A 16,835-nucleotide genomic window follows, 5' to 3' on the forward strand; every position below is an offset into this window, starting at 1 on the left:
AACTCTTCATAATCGCGTTCAATAGTTCGACCGACAATCTGTTGCTCCGCATCCGTTATTCCCGCAGCACAACAAATTCCAATGCTTACTATCACCAACCCTCCAAAGTCGCCATTAACACTTACGTACCTGACCTGACCCCAAGTTTCATGGAAAATTAAATTTTCATAATAATGGTTCTCAGCAGTCTTGCATCGGAATTTGGTTCTGTTTTCTGCAATCGATCACAAAATTGCTATAGTTTTTGATGCATTAGTCATTATTTTGAAAATAGACATGGCTCCGGAGATATTGTACAGGGGTGACCTCCAGTCCCGGAAAAATGGTCACTGCCTGATCGAGCTGGAAACACGACTTCCAACATAGAGATGTATTCTGAGAGTATTTGGTCCATCTGGTTACATTCCGGAACACCCTGGAATGCTGGCTCCCTATAGATTATTTTCTTAGTGCTCATTCACTCAATCATGGGTTGTTAGCACCACTAAGGGTCCATACGGCTAGCGTAAAAGATCTTTATTTTATTTTTGTTGGGCTTTCATCGCCACAGACATTTAATGATCTTTTAATTTCTTATTTAAATATTAGTTCTGGAACAAAAATGCATCTATTGCGAAATAATGCTTCCTGGCTTATAGTAAAACGAAGGCGATTTGACTAAGTTAACAAAACCTAGACACTCTTAACTGTGCAGTATAACATTGCTGCCTTCAAAAGCATCCTTAAAAATTCTTCAAACAAATTGAAGGTATTGCATATTCTTGACAACTACACATCAATTTCAAATAAAATTGCTTCGACCGGTATTTTGGCAACATCTTCTTTTACGACAGCGTATAATTTACTGTAGTTTTATAGCACTTATTAGCACCCGGATCCGCACACGATAATTAAAGAGTACACAAAGTTTCAAGTTTTTTCACCTTACCGAGATATCGACCGAGCCGAAGCTCTTCGAACACCTCTCGTTGATCCCTACCACTGCTGTAGTTTGGCGATAAATAATATTGTCGAACTGAACGAAACATATCGTCTATCCCGCGGGTATCGCGTTATTTTTACGATTCTCCAGATTTGTTTGAGATCCTCCCTGCTCGGTTAGGAACCGAGGGTTCGCGATATGTAGAGTCGTTTTGCTCAGCTTTGTCGAAAAAATAACCGCCTCCGTTGGAAGCTCATTTATGCAATAAGGACCGTTCCACGATCTTCGAGTGATTGCGATTATGATATTCCAGAAGGGAGTGAGAGATCATTAATACAAATGGTAATAAATTCAGTGAGAAAATTCAGTAGTTTTTGTTGGGCATGTCGGCTGTGTTGCAAATAGTAATACTTCTCAACGCTCGGCAGAGAGGGAGCATCATTAACGTTATATTTAAATAGATAGGTATAATGACTTCCAATATTCTGATAATGAAACGCTTGTGGCCATACTATTGGTGGCTGTGTTTGATTTCCGGTTCGGTCTAGGAAATCTTCGGGACTTCCCTGAGCCTAAAGGCTCCCCCAGACGATTTATCGCCGCGACGCACCGAAGAGTAACTAGAACAAATTCGTGTACAAAACCCAAAAAAAAAATTCAACGTTAATACATTCTTATATTTTTTCTAGATATTTAAAAACATTCTGCATACTGTGACTATTTCAGAAGTGACCTAAAAATTTGTAAAAAAAATATAATTAGGGCTCAAAAATTAGGTATTGAATTGGATTTTATCTACTTTATTTGTGGCGTATTTGGAAAATCTGATTTTTACATAACATAAATGTTATCAACAAGCTATTATTAGTACATATTGAGTAGATTATAGTTGTATGTCTCCATTTTGTTCATGTTTATGGTCAAATTATAAATTTTATGGTTCAGGTGATGACCACTTAAAACTCACTATTTTTTTTTCTATTTTTTATGTTTTAATTCAGAAGAAAAGTTAGTCTATACGGCAAGATCCAGCAAAGATAAATCACTTGGGGGTCACTTCAAGATGTGGCCTAAGCATTCCACGTGAAAACTCGTCCACAAACGTTCGCAAATTAGTTTCTGAGCTATTTGAATAAAATGCAATTTTTCATCATTTTAAAACAAAATTTTAATATTTGTTCATAAATTACCACATATAACGAATCCAGGAATAAAATGTAAATAGCATGCTTTTTAGCATGCATTTTGTCAAGACTCAAATAGAATAATAAGTCTCCCATAAATAGAATAATATAATCGCTTATCTATAAATTCTGCATTGTAGAGAAATCTGTTCAATTTAGATTTAGGATGAACCCGTTTTCATTAAGGTGATCATAATTTATGAACGGTACCTTATTATGATAGTTTCGTCATGGCTAACTATGATATTTTGTGGGCTTCGACTTGGACATGGTATTCAATGTGATGTAATTTTGGGATATTCTGGGTCATCTAAACTGTTCTTAAGTTCAGAACTAGCGGAACTTTTTTGTTACGCAAATTATGGATATATTTTTATTTATATTCACAGCATCTCCTGGACCTGGAGAGAGTTCAAGCAGAAAACAGTGTTTACTTTTGTGCATGCGAATTCATTCAACAATTTTTCTTTTGGGATCTTGGGTCCGAATAAGTTAAATTGAGTTAGATGTTTTTTTCTCTATGTAAATGTTAGAAAATCCATTAAAGGATAGAGCTTTATCTACGGGTTTCTTGCTACTTTGTGAAATATAACCATTTTAAAATCGTTCACGTAGCGGAAGCAAGAGATTTTACATAAAACGCGAGGTTTTATTTGAAAACATATGTAGATATTTTGAGATTTTTATCTGCTTTTACACTGTTAGGTGGATAGATTTAGCCATAATTGGTAATTATTACTTCGTTCTAGGAATATCAGGCCCAAATAACCGCAAAAAATAGTTTTGGCCAAGAATTGGCCCATTTACTCCTGGCCGCCGCGATTCTATCATTGGGTCACTGTAGGCAATGTTCCATTTATGTTTCCATAAGAACGGCGACAGAATCGCGTCACGATTATCGCATCGCGTGTGTTTGGGGGAACCTTAAAAGTATCATCGTGTTAGCCTCATCATATACGAATCCAAAAATGTTAATTCCAAATGAACACTTGGTAGCAGCGACCCGGCAAAGTCCTCGTGCAGTGGGGGTTGTAATGCCAATAAGAAGAGAAGTATAACAAGAACTAATTGTGAAAATATCTGAATGTGAATATTCAATATTTTTTCCAATGTAAATACTCAACAAACCTCATTAAAAACGAACTTAAATTTTGCCTATCGTTAATTAGATATTGTCAAAAAACCACATAGTAATCGAGAAACAATAAGAGCTGAAGACATTCCACTAAAAGAGTTTAATTTTTTTTCTGAACAATATCCAATTAAAATTCTAAATACTTGTATACAAGGAAAAGTTGAGAAAATTTTCCAGCCCTAATCGCCAATCGAAGTTTAGCCACATGATACTCCGGAAATAATCGCATGGCATTCAAAAGAGTTTGATGTTCTATATATATTTATTATATGTCTAAATAAGTAATTTCCATTCAGCTCCCGTTGAAATATTTCTCATTGGCAAAAAGAAAGTTTAAACAAACTGATGATGCTTTAGATAGATCTTGCCAAACATATTTTTCACATTTACATTCGTCTTAGCCGACCCTGGTGCCCAAGATCTTGCACCGGAGATGCATTCCGAGAGCACTGGGGCACTCGCGGTAATAAGTGGGTGCATATTTGTATGTTGGTCCAGGTATAATTTGTTACCATAATTAATGGTGGAATATCTCAATTAAGCATCTCCGCTTGAAGAATGCTACTTTAAAAATCAATTTATCATCCGAGTATTTCTTTGCACCACCGATTTGTTGCGAGTAAATCTCGCCTCGGATATATCCGGTGGCGAAACGGAGATCTTCTGATCCGGAGGCGCTCGTAAGTTGAATTCAACTTACGAACCAGTGCTTAATTTCATAGTCCTTTGTTTGAGTATGTCCGCTGTTTTCAATGTTTGGTCACGGTTCAATTGTTTTGTTCTGTGGGCTTCATTTCGGTTCCTTCTTAAACTGTTAATTAGATTTGAATGTGACTGTGAATGCGTATGACGGCGACGGAGGATGACGAAAAGCCCTGCTGGCTGTCAGGATGTGTAGTTCATAATTCTCTATGGATGTCGAGTGAATGCAAAAACATATCACATATCACAATAGAACGGAAATTAATAAGGGTTAATAAAGAGCATATTCAAAGTGGCATTGTTTATTCATTATCGCAAAACTGTGGGGAACTGTATGTAAGAGCGAATTAACGCGACACTTGAAGAGTGCTGAGAGAGTGCTGTTTTAATCACGTGGTTGTAGTGTAGGGTGCTTCTGTAATTTAGCAGTTTTTTTTTAAATTTCTATACTGTCAATTATTTTATTCCTTGTCGAATAATATTTGAATATAATTTTATTTTTATATCGTTATTAGATTAATCTGTTGCATATAAGCCAGTCTAATTAATTTTCGCAGAGATTAATAATGACTTCAAACCTGGATATTACTGACATGAAAGCCTTCCGGGCGCAATCTGAAATATTCAGGCTATCGACATCCCCATCTAACTCCCGTAGCTTGAAAATAGCCACCATGTCCGCAGTGTGCAGATAGACCGCTGTCAGTTGCATGAGATGTCAAAAATCGTCAACAACAACAATGATTTTATACGATTGTAATTTAATAATAAAAAATGTCCAAAAACAGCAAAAAACCATTATTTGCTTTAAAATTTTATTCATGCTGTTCACGTTATATGCCAATTGACTCTGCTCGGCGAATTGAGGTGATGTCTGTATGTGTTTTTTTCTTCCTAAGCAATGGAGGGGGAATCTGCTCAACAGACATCCTGGGTTGTCCAGGAAGTGCGGGGTTAGCGACCACCTCCAACAGCAAACGAGGGATGCAGGACTACATCCCCGACTCGCTAAACCGTTTCCATTGCCGACAAGCCCATAGTCCCTTCGGTACAACCAGAAAGTAATGCTTCAAAGGGGGGCCAGTGCACAACGCACCCTCGAAGTTAGCTGCGTGTCCTTGCAGCACCGAACATCGTGACTCGCTTTTTTAGAAGAACACCATGGTATCATGCCAGCGCATTGCCGGCTTTCCAGGTGGCCTTTCCACGCCCTATGTCGTCGGAAGGTGGGAAGGGTCGACTTCGCGCCTGCTTCCCTCTGCAAGAATGATTATGCCTCGTGCACCCCAATAGGGCCAATTCGCCATCACACAGAGGGACTTGCCGACGCGGTGCCTACGCCTGCCCCAGCCTTGTCGAGGACCCCTTTCCGTCCTCAGTCTTGGAACCCGCCCGGTTGACCGACGCCGCAAAAGCGACGATACCATGTTGTTCTTCGCGGTGCCACTTGTTCGATAAAATGATCGAGTTCAACCACAGGGCACCGGTATGACCCATGAAGCCGACTCCGAACCCTTGGAGCACCTCTTATTTGCGCCTGAACTAGCCATTCCTCGAGTCCACGCGCCGCCTTCTGTTTAGCTCCAAGACGATTTGGACGATATCCGATAAAACGGCGTTCCAGCCAACTTCATCTTTACACATCCTCCGGACTAGGTTGTCCGGGGTAGTGTCCAGACCACATGTGGCAAGCATGTGGTCATGCATTGTGCGAAAACGTGGGCACACGAACAACACGTGTTCCGCCGTTTCCTCTAAACCTGCGCACACCGGATACTCGTGCGAGGCCGAGTGTCCAAACCAGTGTAGATACTGTCTGAAGCAGCCATGGCCTGTAAGGACCTGAGTCAGGTGAAAGTGATTGCCCCATGGTGCGCCTCTTGACCCACGTACCTATCTCCGGTATCAACATATGTGTCCATCTACCCTTATTGGGCAACCTGACAGTCCTACGGATGCCTCTCGTGCCGCACATTTCGAAGCACTCTATGTCTTCACCGATAACGATGTCAATAGGCATCATACCGGCGATGACGCAAAGTGCATCGTGCGACACGGTACGGTACGCGCTCGCAACTCTTAGGCACATGATCCTATAGGTACTTTCTAACTTCGTTCTGTAGCAGTTAATACGCAGGGCCGTGCCCCAAGCTGGCCCCCCATACCTCAGTTTGGACAGAGCGATACTAGCCAGAAGCTTGCGCTTGGTGGCATAAACCGCAGAGCTATTGGGCATCATCCGGGACAATACCACTATAGCTGTGAAGGCACGCTTGCAGGCGTAATTGACGTGGCTATCAAAGGTGAGCTTATCGTTGATCATTACCCTCCCAAGAATTTGATGGAGCGTTTAGAGGTGACCGCGCAGTTGCCTGCTCTTATCACCGCTTGTTGCTCCGACTTTCGGTTGTAAACAACAACCACCTCAGTCTTGTGGTGAGCCAGTTCAAACTTCCTGGAACTCATCCACTCCTCCACAATTGCGATTAACTGGGCTGCAGTCAACTCCACCTCTTGTATCGATTCGCTGTAGAGCTCCAGCGTAATATCGTCAGCGAAGCCGACGATTACCACACCCACCGGGAACTTCAACCTCAAGACATCGTTCCATAACACCGGACCCAGTATGGAACCTTACGGAAACCCCTAAGGTTATGTCAACGCATTTCCGCCCGCCTCCGTGTTGTATACCAGTACTCGATTCTGGAAGTAGCTTCCGAAAATCTTGTACAGGTACTCGGGAATTCCAAGACGCAGGAGCGCATCTGCAATAGCTGCCCAACTGGCACTATTGCATTCCTCACGTCGAGAGTCACTACTACACAATAGCAAACTCCCCTCTTCTTCCGCTGGATAGCTATCTCCGCGGATTTGGTAACCGACAAGATAGCGTCTACGGTCGACTTACCCTTTCGGAAGCCAAACTGGTTACTAGATAGACCATCCGCACCTGCCGTGCGTATCAACAACCTGTTCAGGATGATCTTCTCGAGCACCTTCCCCGCCGTATCAAGCAGGCATATTGGTCAATATGCCGACGGATCCCCCGGTGGTTTTCCCGCCTTTGGTAATAGGACCAAGCACTGCCTTTTCCATGCTTCAGGGAAGATTCTCTCGTCCAGTCATCTCTTCATGAAAGATCTGAACATCTCGGGAGCCTCAGCAATGGCCGCTTTGATGGCCAGGTTCGGAATACCATCCGGTCCTGGCGCCTTACCTACACTAAGGGACTGTGCAATCCCCGCAAGTTCCGCCACAGTTATTCTTCCCTCGTCGGCTACCCTGGCCCCTGGCAGCTCCACAAAGTGAGGCCAGGGACTTGGGTCATGACGTGGGAAGAGCCCCGCGATGATCCTCTCCAGCATCTCTGGAGGCCACTCTGTAGGGGCCATCGCCCCAAATGTCTTGGTCATTATGACCCTATAGGCCGCACCCCATGGATTCCCGTTGGAACTTTGACACAGGCCCTCGAAGCAGGCTTTTTTGCTTGATCTAATCTCAGTCTTCAGAGCGACTCTAGCAGCCACGAACGCCACCCGTCGTTCAACACGCTCCTTTTCTTCTGTGCGTGTTCGCTGCATCCGCCTCCGTGACCGTAGGCAGGCGCGGCGCAGGTTCGCAATTGCTTGAGTCCATTAGTAAGCCGGTGGCCTCCCATTCCTAGGGTGGACTTTCCTAGGCATGATGACATCGCATGCACGCGGGAGTACTGTTACCAGCTGCTCGCCGCTCAGACCGAGAGTATTGTGCTCGCGCGGAGCGCTTCCTTAAACACCTCGTCGTCGAAGTACGATGTCTTCCACACACGAGGGCTAGGCCTCGCCCCTTCTTCCGTCCGCTGAATGCTGGTCGTATAGTCGATACTGTAGCGAACCGCCAGGTGGTCGCTGTGAGTGTAGCCATCATCTACCCTCCAGTTCGAACTACTCGTTTCCCCGTTGTCCATATCGCCGCCATTTTAGACCCATCGGTGACCCAATTACCGTTCCTGGCGGGTACCCAGTAAGGATCCGCTATGATGGCGATATCCGTCCCAAATTCAGCAACTGTCTGACAGAGCAGTTGCTGGGCTGCATCACAGTGGTTCAGGTTTACCTTGCACTGTGATTTTGCAGCACGTTTAAACGCCGGGCTCTTCGAACCCCCCATGGGGTGCTTGCTGTTCACAGCTTTGCTGAACAAATCAAACACTTGGGAGGGTTCGTGCAGCATTGTGCCTTATGTTCCTCCAATCCGCAGCGTCGGCAGAGCTTGCTTCTGCCAGGGCCTTTGCTTGTGCCCCGCTTCCAGGCACTTGAAGCAAACTTCGAGTTGCTCGTATATGGCCACAGGGCATAGCGACCATCCCACCTTGACGCTCCCAAACTTGACTACCTTGGAGGCGTCCGTTGCAGATAGCCTGGTACCTGCGTCCCTGCCGGACCTTTCCGTAGCCGAACGGCTGCGGTGGGCGTCTCCACTTCACACTGACGCCGCAGTGCCGAGACGAGCTAGTGGGAAGCTAGGATAGAATAAAAGCGGACCACCAAGCTTTTTAAGTCAGACTAGGAGCTGTGCCAAGAAGTAGATGCTAATTATTGTGGAATGCGTATTGTGATGGATAAGATCAAAGGTTCGTCAATGCCAGTTGAAATGTGTCCATACAAGTTGAAAGCATTCGTGAAAGATTTTTTTTTCCAAAACGTGATCCGACTACGTGGCCAGCTCACCACCGTATATCGAATAAGGAGCAGCAAACGCTGAGAATCGACAAGTGTTAAATTACGAGCTGGCAGAAGGCGGCGATGGGCCATAAAGCGAAAAAAGTCTCAAATCCGGAGAGTATAAATAATATAGCCCAAGAAGGTCCTGGGCAGTTTTTTTTCCTCAGTCAAGTTTTTCCTCCACGTTTCCCTAAATTCAAGGAATACCTAATTCTGTTACGTAACCTAGCAGGCGTGAACCACAGAGCCCAATCCCCTTAGCGGGCAGCAAGGGGTGATGGAGATTTTTTCCAAACAATTTGTGGCCTACGTTTCATCCTTGTTTATTCGATAGCTGACGACGCAATTCTACCACAAATACTCGAACAACAGTGACACGAATTCCATTTACGCGAATGCCATCCACCAGAAATTTTCCGACTTCGACGAAATATTTCTTGCGTATTTTGCTTGGGAGAAACCCTTTACTTTCGGCTCATTCGCGCATTCAACTCCGGGTGCTCACAAAACGTACTTACTTACTTATGGGTCCTGTACATCCCCGAGTGAAGCGAAGGGCCGACTGGAAAAATCTCCATCCTGTGCGATGTCCAGCTATCGCTATCGCTGTTGTCAGGTTAGATTTCGGTAGACTTCTTTAATTTCTTCTTTGAGGCTTTGTCGCCTTTGAGTCCGCCTCTGCTGCGATGTCCCGCTGCGTTCCGGTCTAATAATTCTTTATAGATTTCGTTTTCGCCCCTACGTAAGGTGTGGCCGACCGTACCCACTTATGATCACGAATTTCTGTTGCTATCGGCCTCTGGTGACAACGACGATGGAGCTCGTTGTTTGAGTATTCTCCACTGGTACACATCATGTTTCGCTAGCGTATAATAGTACAGATTTCAAATTAGAGTTGAAAACTTAGATTTTGGTGCGGTCACTTATCTGCCTGTTTTTTCAGATATTTTTTAAAATCGCAAAGGCAGCCCTTGCTTTCTTGATCCGTGCGCCTATGCCGATCTTGGTACCGCCGTCTGACGCCTTTTGGCCACCAAAATGTTTAAAGCTTGTAACTACCGATGGACATCCACACGTCCTGAGGTGTCGACGTCCATACGCCTAGGCCAGCTCACCATAAAAGTTACCTCAGGGTCGGCTTTGGACGGGGGAAAACTGAGCAACCCTAAACTTACCTGCCAACTATCGAGCAAACTAGGGAAGGCCAATATTCATAAATCGGGGAATTGCTCTTTTGATTTTTAAAGAAAAGATTTTGATTTGAGCATTTTTAGACTATAATTAAGGGGGGGGGGGGGGAATTTTACAATATTGTAGTCTTTTTCTTATCCTATTCGTTGGGGCCCATTTTGATGTCGCAGGAGGGGAGATGGAGACATACCTAGTGCGAATCGCAGTCACGTGTTGGTCGCCGGAGTCTACTGGAAGCGTCGAATAGCGTTGTTGAGAGAACGACGCAGGTCGTATTGGCGGATAATCTTTATACACTGGTAGGCTTTGCTGACTTTAGCTTTGCTGATTTTTGTCCGAGATGTGCGCCGTGCACGAAGTAGCCGATATCGTGGATCAGGGTTGAAGAATATTCCTTAAACCATTGACACTAGGTTTAGGAATTCGGTGGTCCTGGTATTGAGGAAGGGTCTCGTTCGGTTGCGGCGTGGATATCTCGTCTCCATCTTAATAGAGCACAACTCTGACCACCTCACACAGTGAGCATACGACAAGCTCAGAAAAGAACACACCAATTCAAACCGTAAAATTTTTCTCTCTAGCGTTTCCGAAACAACGTGTAGCTTGCTAGCTATCCCGGACTGAAGTCCTTTCTTCAGCCATTTTTTTCCAATCTCTCCATAACCATCTCCTCTCCTACCTTCACCTCCACCACTCCTCCGTTACTCCAGCTTGTCTCCTTTCCTCCCGCGTCTGGTGTTGTCGGGTTCAAATAATTCCCATTTCATATAAACCGAGGGGTTTACTTTTAGATTGTGTCATACAAATTTTGAATTTAATTTCAGAGGTTCTCAAAAATTTTACAGTGAGCTAATCATTTAAGTTTTTTTTAATCTTTTAACAATAATACTTCTATTTGTTTCCCATTCTAATTAGTTTATAGATATAGTTCTTAAAAGTTATACTTTTGTTTTGCAATGATACTTTTTAGTCGTTTAGAATCTAAATTTATTAAGGCTATTCACTGTTGCCGATTCTGTCGGTAACAAGCTTTCAACATTCTTCACTGATTGCCCGGGCACTGTGAAACTGGAAGAGTGGCCATGTTTACATCCTACGATTTGGTTTTGTTGATGTTGATGACTATGAGGAGCGCCCGGCAAGGTCGTTGAGCTTAATCTGCATATCAGAGCGCCGTTGAGCAAGGAGCGCGACGTCATTAGCCAATTCGAAGTCGTTTAGGTGCTCTATAGTTATGGGCTGCCATAGTAGCTCGTGGTTTGGTTCACGGACAATCGCACCTACCAGAATCTCGTCGATTGCGATGAGGAACATTAGCAGTGATAGAATACATCATTGTTTCATGCCAGTTACTACCCGGATAGAGTCGGACAAACCCCCATTGTGCAGAACTTTACGCGAGAAAGCCTCGTACTTTGCCGTACTGTGACAATGTGGTCCACCCAAGATCTTTCGGCATGAAATCCGATCTTCTACCGCCGGAGAGTCGCATCGGTCTTCTCCTGATTCCGGCTTTGAGCATCTCGATCGACCCCTGGGGCTTTGTTCGATTGTATGCTTTGGATGGCTGTTTGAATCTCTAGCAGTGATGGAGCTTCGATATTGATGCGTGTTATATGTCGGATCCTAGGCAGATCATGCCGAGGTGGTGGCTTGGCTGGCACTCGAAAAAGTTGTTTGAAGTGCTCGAACCGGTGTTTCAGCTGGTCAGTTGGGTCTGTCAATAACTGACCATTCGCGTTCACCCGCTTAAGTGTCCTGAGATATCGATATGAGGCGAATGTCCCCGATTGATGCGGTTCCCTTTCTCCTTCGTCGGCCAGAGATTCGGCCCACACTCGCTTGAGCCGTTGTCCAGCTCTCTCCACCTGCCGACGAATCCGCGAAATGCGCAGGCGTATTTCGCCAATGAGGAGGTGATGATCAGAAGCGATAGCGACATTACGTTTATTCCGTATATCAAGAAGGCTCCGTTTCCATTTTCGACTGACGCAGATGTGGTCTCCAAAGTTTGGCCAATGTACTTCACTCAGTCCCAGGATCTCAAGCTTTATGCGGCGTGCCTCATTGGAAAGTCGTGCCAGTTTACCCTCATGGGCTAGGGTTAAAACGTTCCTTATTCCTATTTGTGGCCGTTGTTTCGCGCTAAGAGTCATTGCCGTAAAATTAGTCCGTATTCTTTCATTGTCGGATTCTCGAACAAATTGATGCTTCGGGAACAGTAGGTTTTTGGCCCAAGGTTTTCTATCCACCAGGATGGGGCTGCCGGCTTAGGTATAGTTTCCGAGGAATAGACGCAGTTGGAGCCGCACTTCCTTAGTGAACAGACGCTTGATCAGTCACCCAACACTAGGACTAGGTTAGAGCGCTTTGAGCGACACATCGTCGTTTTGATAGGGCCTGCTTGGGGATACTTGCAGATTTTTATAGAAGTTCAACAGAGCTCAAACCCCAGACCTCACAGGACGTACCCTCTGACTATGTGCTCTGACTCTAGCTGATGTCAGTAGGACAACAGTGCCCAGGCTACACTACCAGCAAGACATGAAGACATCAAATTGACCAAAGCCACACGGTACACTGAAAGATACCAAAATATTGCCAACAAGTGATATTTGTAATTGAGAACGGACTGGGAACTAAATAAATTTTAACATCCACCCCAAACACCACATACCTCAAACCTGTTGATATTAATTTCTCTAATATACGATGATATGAATAAAACAAAACATAGCATTCATTTCGTCATGCTAGGATTCAACAGCTTGTTCCGATTTCCTCCTTTACACATATTCCTGGTTAGGATGGACAGAGGCTCGATGAGCCGCGCCGAAAGCCAGACTTCCTCGAGTGTATTGTGTGATTTTTTCCGCAATTGAGATGGAATCTGAGGGATTTTTGTTACGAACTTTTTGCTCGTTATAGATGTTTTATTGAATGTCCTGCAGTATGATTTTTTTTCAGAACACAACCTACAAATGGTAAACGCGTTTCTCTTGAAGTGTGTGCGACAACGAAGAGAACATGAAAAAGGGGATGTTTGTTTTTACTGGCTAAACACACGCTATTATATCTTCATTAAACGATTAATCAACAGTAATATAGTGAGATGCTGGCTGCTTGGGAACCAAATTTGAATCAGAACATCATCGCTCATAATCTGCCTGTGGTTGTTCTAGTCCGACATTTGATATCTTGGAATGTAAATAAATGTTGGTTTCAATCAGATAAATTGAAGATGAGCTATTTCCGCTGAATAGGAGAATGAATATGATTTCCGCAAAGTTGATCGGTCATCATTGTATTTAATTCCTTTGTTGGTATTTATCTGATCACAAGGGTATTTGTGTTATAGTTCAGTAAAAGTTAACTAATTCTTTTGAAACTTCAATTGATTTCCGTTCCAGTTGTGATTCATACGGTTCATAAATTTGGAGACATGTATTTAGTATAAACAATTAGTATAACTGAAACTTCGTTTATACGCTGGCAACAAGCGTGACTCCTATCTTTAGAGTGGGAATAAGCATGTCGATTTCTTAATTCGATAGTTCATAGATGTTGGCCAGTTTTTGTTTAAGCTGCAGAATAATTCGTTTAGTTTGAAATGTCGTTTACTGGGAAGATTATCTAGCAAATGGAAACGAAATTTGAAGATTCCATTCTTATTTTCATTTTTTTTATTGATTGGAATTAGTGTCTTAAACAAGCTGATGCCGTTTATCGTCACAGGAAGCAACATCATGTTCGCCTTAGTGTACTTTTGCAATGATTACGCATATGAATTTGATTTTCTTCTTCCCAGGAACAGCCATCTAAATCACCACGTCAAATATTAAAGGTAATTTACCATACATTTGATGAATTAACATTCCTTTCCAAATACTTTCTAATAAGCATATGGTTCAGTTTCAGCATATGTTCGTACTCGTCATGGTCCAAATTGGTCACGGTTGATCATTCCTCTGAATTAACGAGTTCGGACAATCATCGAGATTTCTTTTCAACCGACCTACCTCCGTTCAAGCATTCCGTGCGCGCGTCATTAGCTCAGTGAGGGTCCTTTGCTCTTCTGGAGCACATTTATCGATTGGTTTAAATTCCAGTAGCCCAAAACCTAAATGCTAAATGATTTTAACTAACAATTCAGATTTCTCTCCTATTCTCAATCGTTTCGCTGGTTCATTTATTCGTCCGTACGATGGATCGATCGTTTGCGGATCGTTGTTTGTTGGTACAATCTCCCTCATTCTTTGTTACTCACCTGAAATATCATAATTATTGGTCAAGCAAAAATAGTTCGTAGTGAATTATTGGCTCCGGTATAATTACACTATCGAAAATGGTTGGGATCGAAACAGTAAACGTGTGGTAACCAATCTTAGCTTATTGCCATCAAATATGAGATCTATTCAAACAGACGTATTTTAGCCGAGGATAATGGTTGCGAGTCACTTAGCGCGTAGCTCATGTTATATAGAAAACTATTTTAGTGTCTCAGTCAAAACTTGTATGAGATGCTTGCTTCTTATGCTGTTCAATATAGATACGAGATCCAACTGGAAAAGAATGTGCGAAACTAAAGGGCTCTAATTTGGAACTGTGAAATAGCCAACCAATAGTAGGGGCCCTCCTTAGCCGTGCGGTAAGACGCGCGGCTACAAAGCAAGACCATGCTGAGGGTGGCTGGGTTCGGTTCCCGGTGCCGGTCTAAACAATCTTCGGATTGGAAATTGTCTCGATTTCCCTGGGCATAAAAGTATCATCGTGCTAGCCTCATGATATACGAATGCAAAAATGGTAACCTTGACGTAATGTCAAGAAGAAGAAGAAGAAGAAGAAGATGATGATGATGATGAAATACAACAATACATTATTATGCTTTTCTGAAAAAATATCGTTGATTGTCAAATATAATCTATATAATCAATATAATCTCATCTCTTCAACATATCCCACTTGCGGCTTTTCCCCCTGATGTGTGACATCTCACTCGGATTTGACTTTTTTTTTCAAATGAAAATACACAGGGACTCCAAACTTCGACTATTTTTTGGTTGCATTCTGAAGCGCGATATGGGAAAGAAAAAAAGTGATGTTTTTCAAAAATGACCAATTCCTTCTGGACTAAACATCTCCAGGACTCACGGATTGCAAAGCCACGTTTATTTTTTTTTCCAAAAATTTCTTCACTACCGATCATAAGGGACCACCAAATTCAATTAATTTTTGGTTGCATCTTGAAGCACGTCCCCGGAAAGAAAAAAAATAGAGTATTCAAAACCTCCTCAGCTGTTCTGGTGTTTGTTTTATTTTATTTTGTTAAGAAAATTATTTTGAGCTTTTTAGTGGAATGTCTTCACTTGTCATAAGACGAGTTTGTACAATCCCATTTAATCCCACTTGAAGTCGAGTCAAGTACGAGACGCTGAAGACGACCTTACTGTTGAGGTCGAAATACGTATCTGTCAAGGTAAAATTTAGTGGTGAAATTAGATGGGATTGTACAAACTCTTATGACAAGTATTATTTTATTTATTTTTTAATATTTTTAACAACGACAACAAACGAAAGCGCTGCTGACGCTGACGACACCCACTCGATAAATTGCTACAGACGCTTTGTTTGTCAATAAATTTTTTGCTGCTACCACCCGCGTACGTCCGTCACAAGGCAGGAAATGTCACTTGAATGTTTTCCATCAAATAGAAAAAGGCGCCTTCATAACGTCCACTCTGATTGTGATTCTTCAAAGATAGTTTCCTGTCCGATTCACTCTCATTCTCTTCTTTTCCCACGTAAATATGTTGGCCCTTAGAAAGCCCGATTTTCTGCAGCAAGGTGCTGCTCATAGCCAACCACACGATGATTGATCACTAAACTGCAGCAGACGGCTTCGTTGAGGTTGAATTCTCAGCAGTAACCACCGAAAGGCCAAAAACAATGCTAATGATTTTTGATAAATATTTTGGCTGTGCATATGTTTCGAAATGGGCAAATTGATATAAAATTTGCAAAAAGGAATCCACTTGCCTTGGGACTCGAACCGCCAACCTCCTACTCTACAACAAGACCACTTGAAGGTCACGTTTCCGGAAAAGCCATCAGAATCCGAGTACCACTCTCCACCGCGGTCAGCTCTTTTTTGCAAATTGAATATCTTTCGGATGCTTGATTTGCCCAATCTTCACATGTGCTTTACTGTTGTATATCCACAGTAAAGCGGGCCCACATTGTTTATTATCGAGAACATCACATCACACTATGACCCCAACAACGGGCTGGGCGAATTTGTATAGAGTGTTAATCAATCACGCTCTGCTGTGCCAAATAAAATACAATTTATAATTAAATAAATGTAATGTAATGTAATAAATTAATTAATGTAATAATGAAAAATTACCATGTCGATCCACGCTGTCGCCAATGACTTTCAGCGTGACGCCGAAAACGCCGCCGCCGCCGACCAAAGTGCTGAGAAACGCCCCCGCCGGCAATTTTTGGAACGGCGTACACCTCTAACCATGGGTCAACTGATAAAAGTTGATTTTTAGTGCAAACCTATAGCCTTTACATAAAGTTAGCGTATGAGTAAGGCAAAAAGTTGGATATTTAAAATCTATTTAACTCACGTGAAATTTCGTGTAAACACAAGCTTCAATCGCTAGACAGACAAGAGTAAACATACAGCAGTTTCAGAGTCATAAAAAATCGTTTGCTCGTGCGGGCACAAGTTATACGATTCTCAAATACCCATATATGAAACACAGAGCTTCGTAATAATTTACAAAAACGTGTATTTTTGTTAGCCAAACAACTTTGTGGAATGTGGTAAAAGTACCTGAAATATAGCTTGAGCTTGAGCTTGAGCTTGATTGACTGCTCGTAGTTGCTACTCCATTATGACCAGATCAGCTGTTCTTGCACAGGGAACCAACAGATGTTTGCTTGGGACTAAATAGCACACATCTTCAATGTACAAGTACTGGTAATCT

The sequence above is a fragment of the Armigeres subalbatus genome, chromosome 3, assembly GCF_024139115.2.
Source record: "Armigeres subalbatus isolate Guangzhou_Male chromosome 3, GZ_Asu_2, whole genome shotgun sequence".
Classification (NCBI taxonomy): domain Eukaryota; kingdom Metazoa; phylum Arthropoda; class Insecta; order Diptera; family Culicidae; genus Armigeres; species Armigeres subalbatus.